The 9,315-nt window shown below is 34.3% G+C and overlaps 1 protein-coding gene across 1 annotated transcript in view; it reads right to left on the bottom strand.

The window, feature by feature from the left end:
* LOC115454173 (pre-mRNA-splicing factor ATP-dependent RNA helicase PRP16) overlaps positions 1-9,315 on the bottom strand; it is a 165,841-nt gene that overhangs the window by 128,738 nt on the left and 27,788 nt on the right. The window lies entirely within an intron of this gene.

Genomic DNA, 9,315 nt, shown 5'->3' with positions numbered 1-9,315 from the left:
TGGAAGTAAAGTTTAAAAAATACATAATGTCAATTGCATATTATTTTTAAATTCGGTTGCGAAATAAATATAAGCATTATTTTCATCGTGGTGCTACACGTGCCGTCTGTCTGAAAGTCAAATCTTGGTGAAACGCTTTCTTAGAACAATTTGTAATTTACACATCTTCAATTTTTGGGTATATTAGATATTGATATTTCGTCTTACGCACGTAATGATTACAATTTTTATCCTTACATTAATTTTTATTGATGTTAGATCCCTGAGATTTAAAGTTTTATGCTGGTAATTTTCCTTCGTGAATATTGAACACTTTTACTACTTACTTTTGTTTAAAAAATATAATCTAGTAATAGTGAGCAGCGAGTTGTTGGTAAATTTCTTCAAACTAATATAACATCTCCGTTCTAGTCGGTCCAAAAAAATATAATAAAAGATAAAATCCATGAGCATTTTTGATAGAAGGACACGCAATAAGAAGACATTAAAGCAAATATTTTAACCGACAAAATGTCCGTATTACCGTCCATTAGAGATAACATAAAAACTGCGCAGTTTGTGGTCAAGTTGTCACGATAAAACAATCAGGACATCCTGAACGCGAGATTTTATGATAAAATAATGTGGGACAAAGAAAATTTCCCTTCTACAGTATTGTTAGATTATAATCGCCCCAGATCTTCCTGTCAATGAAATACTAGTTATTGAAGTACATTAGACTACAGGTATAAAGTCGCAGGTATATAATCGCGGCGATAGCCTAGTTGCGTGTGGAACGGACTGCTGAGACGAATGTCCGCAGGTTCAAATCCCAAGGGCACACACCTCTGACTTTTCTAAAAAATCATGTGTGTATTCTTTGTGAATTTATCGTTCGCTTTAACGGTGAAGGAAAACATCGTGAGGAAACCTGCACATCTGAGAAGTTCTCTATAGGAATTTCGAAGGTGTGTGAAGTCTACCAATCCGCACTAGGCCAGCGTGGTGGACTAAGGCCTAATCCCTCTCAGTAGTAGAGGAGGCCCGTGCTCAGCAGTGGGCAAGTATATAATACAGGGCTGTTATTATTATTATTATTATATAAAGTCGCAGGACCAGAAATATAAAGCGGTTTCGGTAAGAAACGATATATTTTTATATTGTAAGGGTCACGTCATTGAATAAAAAATGGAAACAAAGGACAGAAGATTTGATATTTTTCAAAAGTATAGAATAACAACACAAGTATACCTGAAATAAGACCTACGTTCAAAGAAAGACACTGCAGGCAAGACGGTATCTAAAAGTGGACAATGTGTTTACTAAATTATTGTAATCTAATATTTATTTGTAAAAATAAAATATTACATAAACACAAGTCACGTAAATTTAGACATACATGAAAATAATGGAGTTATACACACATTATGTACACTTTGTTCTAAGCTTTATAATGTTAGAATAATGAGTTATAAGTTAAGTTTTTTTTGTATTACTAGATTATTTAACGGTTTCGGCGAAACAAAATCTTTTTCCAAAACAAACGTCCCCAAGGAACGACGCATTTTTCCTGGACAAAGACGTATGCAATTGCCCCGTTGTTTTCTAAATAGAGAATGGACGCACAACACACACTTTTTAATTTATAATATTTATAGTGTTAGAAAGAATTAGAAGCTTAACGTGGTAGATAAAATTCCAATGTTAAAACTATAATAGATCATCAGATTATAGACTAATCGTATATTTCAATTAATTTCATTATGTGCAGAACTTTTGCAAATACTGATTATTATAGATATGATATACGTCGTGTATGAGTTATGAATAAAAATTTTCCACGACTGATAAAAAGTTGCTTATCTAATGTGAGTAAGTGAAAATCAAGACGAGCAACGATTGCCCATGAATATCAGCAACATCATACAAGCCTTCGAATTATAAAACACTGCATGAGGATAAAAGTGTTGAAAATCCTGATAGGTTGCAAATTGCCTCATTAAGCATAGAAATTATATATATTACACTAAATGCTTAGCTGTAGAAATAGACCCATTGGTGGCACCTTCGATAGTAGATTTTATTTCCTTTTACTGCGATCTATATTTTTGTAAGAAAGCTGCACATGAGAATACTACAGGTACATATGCATCAAAACACATAAAAAAGAACACGTGTTTTCCACTTACAAGTAATCAGAAAAGGTCAAAATAAGGCTTGTTTCCTTATTATTAACATTTCAAGTTAAATAATTGTGTTGAGATAATTCTTTATCATGGCGATCAATTAAATTCTTTTATCTATATAGGAACTCACTATGTTAATATTATAAATGATAACGCATTTATTTCCAGCAATCACCAGTTTTGATAGCACACTCGAGACATTCTTGAAATGGTTTATTAAACAAGGTGTACCAAACATTTCAATTGGAAGAAGAAGATAATTCATTATTCTTTATTACTAATGATAAGTCTTTGCAATAACGAAGGCAGAACGTATACAACGGAAAGGTCACTAGACAATAAGTAAACAAAATCGTCCATAAATAATTCACAATGCCGAGTGATGTTACGAAGGGCCTTCCCCTGTGTTAGAACACGGCCAATATGATAAACTATGCAATGAGACTCTAAGTATTACCTAAAATTATTTTAGATTCTACTGCAAGCGATTAGAGCTTTGTTGCTTCCCAAATCTTTTTGTTAATATTGTACACCTATTCCATTATTTATTGATTTCATTTCACAATTATCATCATCATCATCGGCTGCATATAGTCCACTGCTGAACATAGGCCTTCCCCAATTATACTGTCGAATAATTTTCACCTAATCGGGAATCCTGTCGGACTTCGTAACGTAGAAGAAAACGCACTGAACGTGCAGAACGAAATATAGATTCTGGCATTTCTAATTCTCTTATAGTTATAAAACATTTTCAAAATAATACGAATAGATACACTCTGTATTTCTAACTAATCTTCTGCAGGCTTACATTGTTGACGTGTTATAATTTATATAACCTGTCTGGGTTCAGTTGTAATCAGTATTCCATACACTAATTTATCATTAGCCAGTTGATAAAAACAATATCATTATTTGTTGATTATAGTTTATGTTACATCTAGATAAGATTTTTTAAAATTACCGATAATAATTTTTATTTTGTGTTCGAAATTGTTATTCTGTGTCGTGTCAATAGTATCTAAACTATAATATTCACCAGTACGTGATGTACCTTAAGGATCAACAGATTAGGTGCTGGGTACCCTTAAATCTGTATTGGTAGAGAGGATCTTTGTTAAGATTGTAATGGTAATAGTTCGATTCCTTGACACCCTTCGATTTAATAACTTTTTCGTATCAGTCTTATCTGAGAAATCAATTCTCTGGAAATGCTTTGAGATACAAACTGCAGTTTATTCGCTGTTATGGTGTGTGCGAAAATCCCTGATTCTGATAAATTGTTTTCCAATAGCTGATCATGGCTGAACATGTGTCATTCTGCGAAGGTTTTCCCATGCTGATATCAGTCACGGATTACTAAGTGATAAATACTAATGGCGATGTAAGTTATATCCATAGTTACTTAGATACAAATTAAACAATTTCTGTTGCCCCATTGTCTAGAAATAATCGCTAAACAGTATTCTTCATTTGAAATTATTAGTTTTATGGAATCAATTTCATAACAATCTTTTCTTCTTCGAAGTCGAAGATAAAACGTTATAAGCAAACACAACTACGAAATTAAATTCATAGTAAGAATAAACGATGTAATCTAACCTACAATACACAGCATACGATAATTCACGCAAGTATGTCTTCATAGGGGTAGAAAGAACTTAAACAAGTGCACATGGCTCCATAAACTGAGGAATGAACTTAATTTTATCGCGAGGTAAGTGCTGCCAATTACCACCACCGCCTATCTACAAAGGTAATTGGATGGATAAAATGAGGTCCTCAGTTACGAGCATTGAGCTGCCCAGAAAGATGGAAATCGAGCGACAAGCAACAAGACAATTGTAATACAATAAATGCTAATTAAGTGCAATTTGATTTTAAGGACAAAAGGTCATGACTTTGTACCAAAGCAACGTTAATTAAATTTAAACTTGAAACCCTAATGAGGCCACTAAGATATTCAATTACATTATTTAAGCTTGAAAATATAATTAATCTATACCGATACAGATAAGTCAAAATTAATATGAAATCTTTCAATTTATCATTTTATTAATAAGTTCTAGTTCATTTAAAGTTTATATGCATGTACAATAGGTTTTCCTCCTGTTAATGGAAAATTGAATGCACAAATGATTCATCTAAGGAAATACGTATGATAAAATAATATCGATAAAGATTATTGTTTCAATGTGAAACGATACAATTTCATTATGAAAACGTATTTTTGAATTCAATTCTGTTCAGCTGCTGATATCATCTTGCACTGGATAGATTAGTCAGAACTGTTATTAATTTTCTTATTTTCTCGATATACACTGCACCTGATGGTTAATACATTATCACTATCTAACTCATCCCTTCCCTAAAGAATTTCGACCGTCTCGTTTGAAGGACTGTGGGGAATATTTGGCCACATTTGTTGGTCGGTGATTAGTCGCTAGCGCGGTTATTTGACAACTTATACGTTGGTCGCTATTCAGTCGATTAAAAAAACCGATAATTTCTCAATGTACAGCATGCACGAGGATTTGACTAGGGTCTGGACCTGATCACCAATCTCCCACAGAGTACTAAGGTGAATTGACAGCTTGCTGTTGCATTTTGTGTGATAAATGAAATTTCTGCAGGCCCGAATCCTTAATACCGGCTACAAGTCCTGGATTCTTCTGTTTTATAAACACAGGGTCTTAGGGGCGTAGGAGACGTCAGCTGATGGGTAGTCTATCGAATCGATTAATGCAAAAAATGTAACTCTGCTTTTTACTATAAATTACAAAGGCCACAAGATATTTCTTAACTCCAATCTCGTTTACATACTTCATTTTCGATATGCCACGGTTTAAGCCGTGCCTATCAGTCACGACTGTCAATATTATCTGATCGATTGTGAGGCTCTTTAAACCACTCGGTATTTTTCCCATCTTGTTAAACGGTTAGTTGTTTTTCTTCACGATACCAAATTGACAGATTCGAGGACAATTTACAGTAAGAAATAAAGATGTTATTGCTGGGACCAACATGTTATAATTAAAAGCAGCATTATATTCTGCCAACAATAGAAACCCTCATTCAACTACTTACTGCAGTACAGTCTAACCAATACAGTAGATAATTTGTCCTTTTTATACTGGTTCAGCAAAGTGCTTACACAACCACTCATAGTACAGTGGTAGTCCAAATATCTTGTCTCTAAACAAGGGACATTGAGACGAAAGATGGTCGGAATTAAACCAGGCTATCGTTCTCTGCACACGGGATCACCCTGGACGATCCACTGTCACGAAGTTTTCATAATGTGTTGTATCTTGTGGAACTACGCAGTAAACAATTTTCCCAAACAAAAACGCCAGCCTAACATAAAAATCTTTTCAAATTATCGTTTTTAAGTCACTTAAAATCTATCATTAGTTTCATACGAACCTTGGGCTTGCTAGGTCCAACCCAATCCCCTCCTTAAAGGTCGAGCTAGCACGTGCCTATCGCCTGACCTTATGGAAGTTCATGGACGTTGATAGCCATCAGGTGACTTAAATCGTCGTTTGCATTTGCTAAAAAAATATGTCCATCCAATTATCGAGTTATCGTGACTTCGTGTTTTCATTTGATTTTTTCCTACTCAGTCGTTTTATTCTTATTTTCAAAAAGTACAGTTTATAAATCATATACCTATAAAACACATCACGCATTTATCTCCGAAGTGGTATGCGGAGGCGCAACTAGGGCACTAAATTTTAGCCAAATATGTTCCGTCCCATAATGTTATAGGGGGGCGAGCCTATCGCCATATCGGGCACAAATTCTAGACTCTGGACTGATTCTGAGCAGAAACACCAAAATATCACTGCCCGACCCGGGATCGAACTCAGGATCTCAGAGCGCTGCCTGACCGCGCCTGCAGTACAACTACGCCACCGAAGCAGCCCATAAGTAGTATACACCCTAGTACGCTTGTAAACGCTATAATGATGGTGGTTAGTTATATGTATGCGCCCGGATAGCGACCATCCTACACAGGACGTAAACCCCTCATAGTGGTTCACGTGCGTTGCGTTTGTTTTGAACTCGTAATTGTCTCGACTCACGAGGGATCATTATCTTTCATCAATCGATAGCCAATCTAAACGCCATTTCATTATCCATTAGATGACGCAGTCAGTCTTTCGTGAACGCATATAAAAATATTTTGGCACATGAAACTACAAAGTACGTTTCTACAAAAACTGTCTATATTAGTGCGGTTTTAAATTATCGATTGCGGAAATCAAACTAAACACTTGTCGTTTTTTATCAACTTCATTGATGGTCAAAGATCAAATACCGAATTTGCTGACGGAAATTTTCGATGTTTCAATCGACTTTGTTTTGTCGTTACAATATTCCTACTCATCCCATTTCTACTACAATTTATGTCAGATATTGTGTTGTACACAATATCATTTTAAAATAGAATATTTTTAGCAAACAGACTGAAAAAATAAGGACAATAATTCGAGCAAGTGACGCTGTATGCATTGTGTTACGCTGGTAAGCAAAGACTATGCATACAGTCTGCCTGAAAAGCTGGACACGATGGTAAACAACACGCCTTTAGAGAGGCAGATTTAAAAAAGGCAATTAAAACTCTAAAACCAGTTTACTAAAAGGTGAACTTAATTACCGTAAACAAAAATAAAACCATATTAATTATACAAGTCTAACAAAAACATTTAAAATCTGCGACCGAGTTATCATTTCAATATTTTAACCTTTTTTATTATTATAATTTATTTTTATCTTTATTGTTTCTAATGTTGACTCATTTATTACGAAACGCATTGGGATTTCCATTGACGTCGAATAAAGTGGTAAATATTCGTATATTTAGCATATAATTAATGGTAAATTAATTAAAGGGTTTATACGTAAAAATTCTTAATTAATTTTACATTACCTTCCTACTTTTGTACGACTTCTTTAATCTAGAAAGTAGTTATTGCGAGGACACTACGATACCTTTATTTCTGGTTATCGGCGTAAAAACTTCATTATATTAGCGTCCGATAACACTCGTAATTAGCTTTTATTCAATCATGTTCCTATCAAAGTTCGTTCCATCGTTAAGAAAGTAATCTAAACAAAATTTGTGTATTTTTTTCATTAAACACTTATTCCTCTGTGTCGTAGTTTATACGACGTTGATTTCTCCAAACCATCCTTCTCCTCGACTTAATAAATAGAATTCACAGGTCAAGAATGTAGTGACAGAGAAAAAGAACCAGGTCAGGTACAGGACCTTTATTCTATAAGGGCCTGATTTCGTATTATACTTTCCTAACTTTCTTTACCCACATATCATTAATTCTACTATAGTTTGATAACGATAATCTATTTACAGTTTATATTCTTTAGTATTACGCTTTTTATTATAGACTCTAAGACTTAATACATATGGAAAGGTTTTATAAATAGCACCTCGAGAAGGCAAATAGACCTCCATCGGCAATAATTCAAGTTAACGATCGATAAACAGTGAAACAGATTGCAGTTATAAATCTCGTATTTGACACAGCATTAATCTCGCACGCCCTTCCGAGTGGTCGAGTCGGAAGCTGAAGAGACCTTCGAGGAATGCTTTGACCTCCAGACCCTACGCAAAGTTCTTCATTATAGGGCCACCATCTAATCTCTGGATTTGCCAGACTTTGTTAGCCTTTAGGAATATGGAGAGATTTTTAAAATGCGTCTATGTAAAAAGAAATATGAATCTAGAGATTTTTTAGTATAGGACAAAAAATATCAAAAATGTGTATAAAAAAGTGTCTTGCGACGACTACATACTAAAGTAAGGTAATGTTAAAAAAAACTATTAAGTACTGAATAAAAGTATCTTATTTGAAGACAATTATCCGATATCATTATAACCGATGGTAACCACTAACCACATACCACGTGTGAATAGGTAAGGTCGACAGGTTACTTGCGCGTTTACGTTTCCGTTTACGGTGGTTAGTATGGAATTAGGTATAGCGATAAAAGTTCCAAATATGGCGAGATGTTCGTTTTAGGCGAGGTTGGGTTAGGTTAGGTTGTGCATTCTATAAAAATAGATGCCGTTTTTTTATATAAGTCAATGAAGATATGAACGAGCTGTTTGTTAGCCTCATACTATTGCAAATAAAGCAATACATTTTGGAAAATATTAACTAGAGATATTAGATGATAATACTTAAATTCCATATTCTTCAAACCAAGCGGCGATAGCCTAGTTGGGTGTGGAACGGACTGCCAAGACGAATGTCCGCAGGTTCAAATCCCAAGGGCACACATCTCTGACTTTTCTAAAATCATGTGTGTATTCTTTGTGAATTTATCGTTCGCTTTAACGGTGTAGGAAAACATCGTGAGGAAACCTGCACATCTGAGAAGTTCTCTATAGGAATTTCGAAGGTGTATGAAGTCTACCAATCCGCACTAAGCCAGCGCGGTGGACTAAGGCCTAATCCCTCTCAGTAGTAAAGGAGGCCCGTGCTCAGCAGTGGGCAAGTATATAATACAGGGCTGATATTATATTATGATTATCCTTCAAACCTGAAGGCAATAGGAACCCACACTATTGATTGTTGGCACAAATTGTCATTTCCAATACGGAACACCTAACATCTTATTATAAAACTTACCATCCAATGAACGTCTGCCATAAATACATTTGAATGGACAATTTAAATTTGTTATCGTGTACCGATTCCACGTTTTTCATTGTTTTTATACAATACTGATAATTTAACAAAACATGCACATGTTTTAAAATCATAATTGTTACCATACCATTCTTTATTATTTTGCAGTAGTGTCTGTCGTCAATGGAAAAATAAACAATTAAATTAAATGGGGTTATTTGTAATGTAGAAACTAGTGATTTGCATTTTAAATTAGTTAAATGTGATAGAACAGACAATTTATTTCTTTTACTTATTATAGTATTTTGTGTACATGAAGTTATGTTTATTGTACTATTCATCAAGTCAATGACGAGTAAAAGTAAATATTTTAAAAGTCATTCGAAAATTTGTAATTCGCTAGGACAAAATAAATGAAATATCCTATTAAAACAAAATGGCATGTACCGGTCGTAAACAGTAAATACCTTCTTTTAGTTCTAGTTGTT

Source organism: Manduca sexta, chromosome 15 (assembly GCF_014839805.1).
Source record: "Manduca sexta isolate Smith_Timp_Sample1 chromosome 15, JHU_Msex_v1.0, whole genome shotgun sequence".
NCBI lineage: Eukaryota > Metazoa > Arthropoda > Insecta > Lepidoptera > Sphingidae > Manduca > Manduca sexta.
Note: the sequence above shows the minus strand (reverse complement) of the source record. Positions and strands in the feature narration are given on the sequence as shown.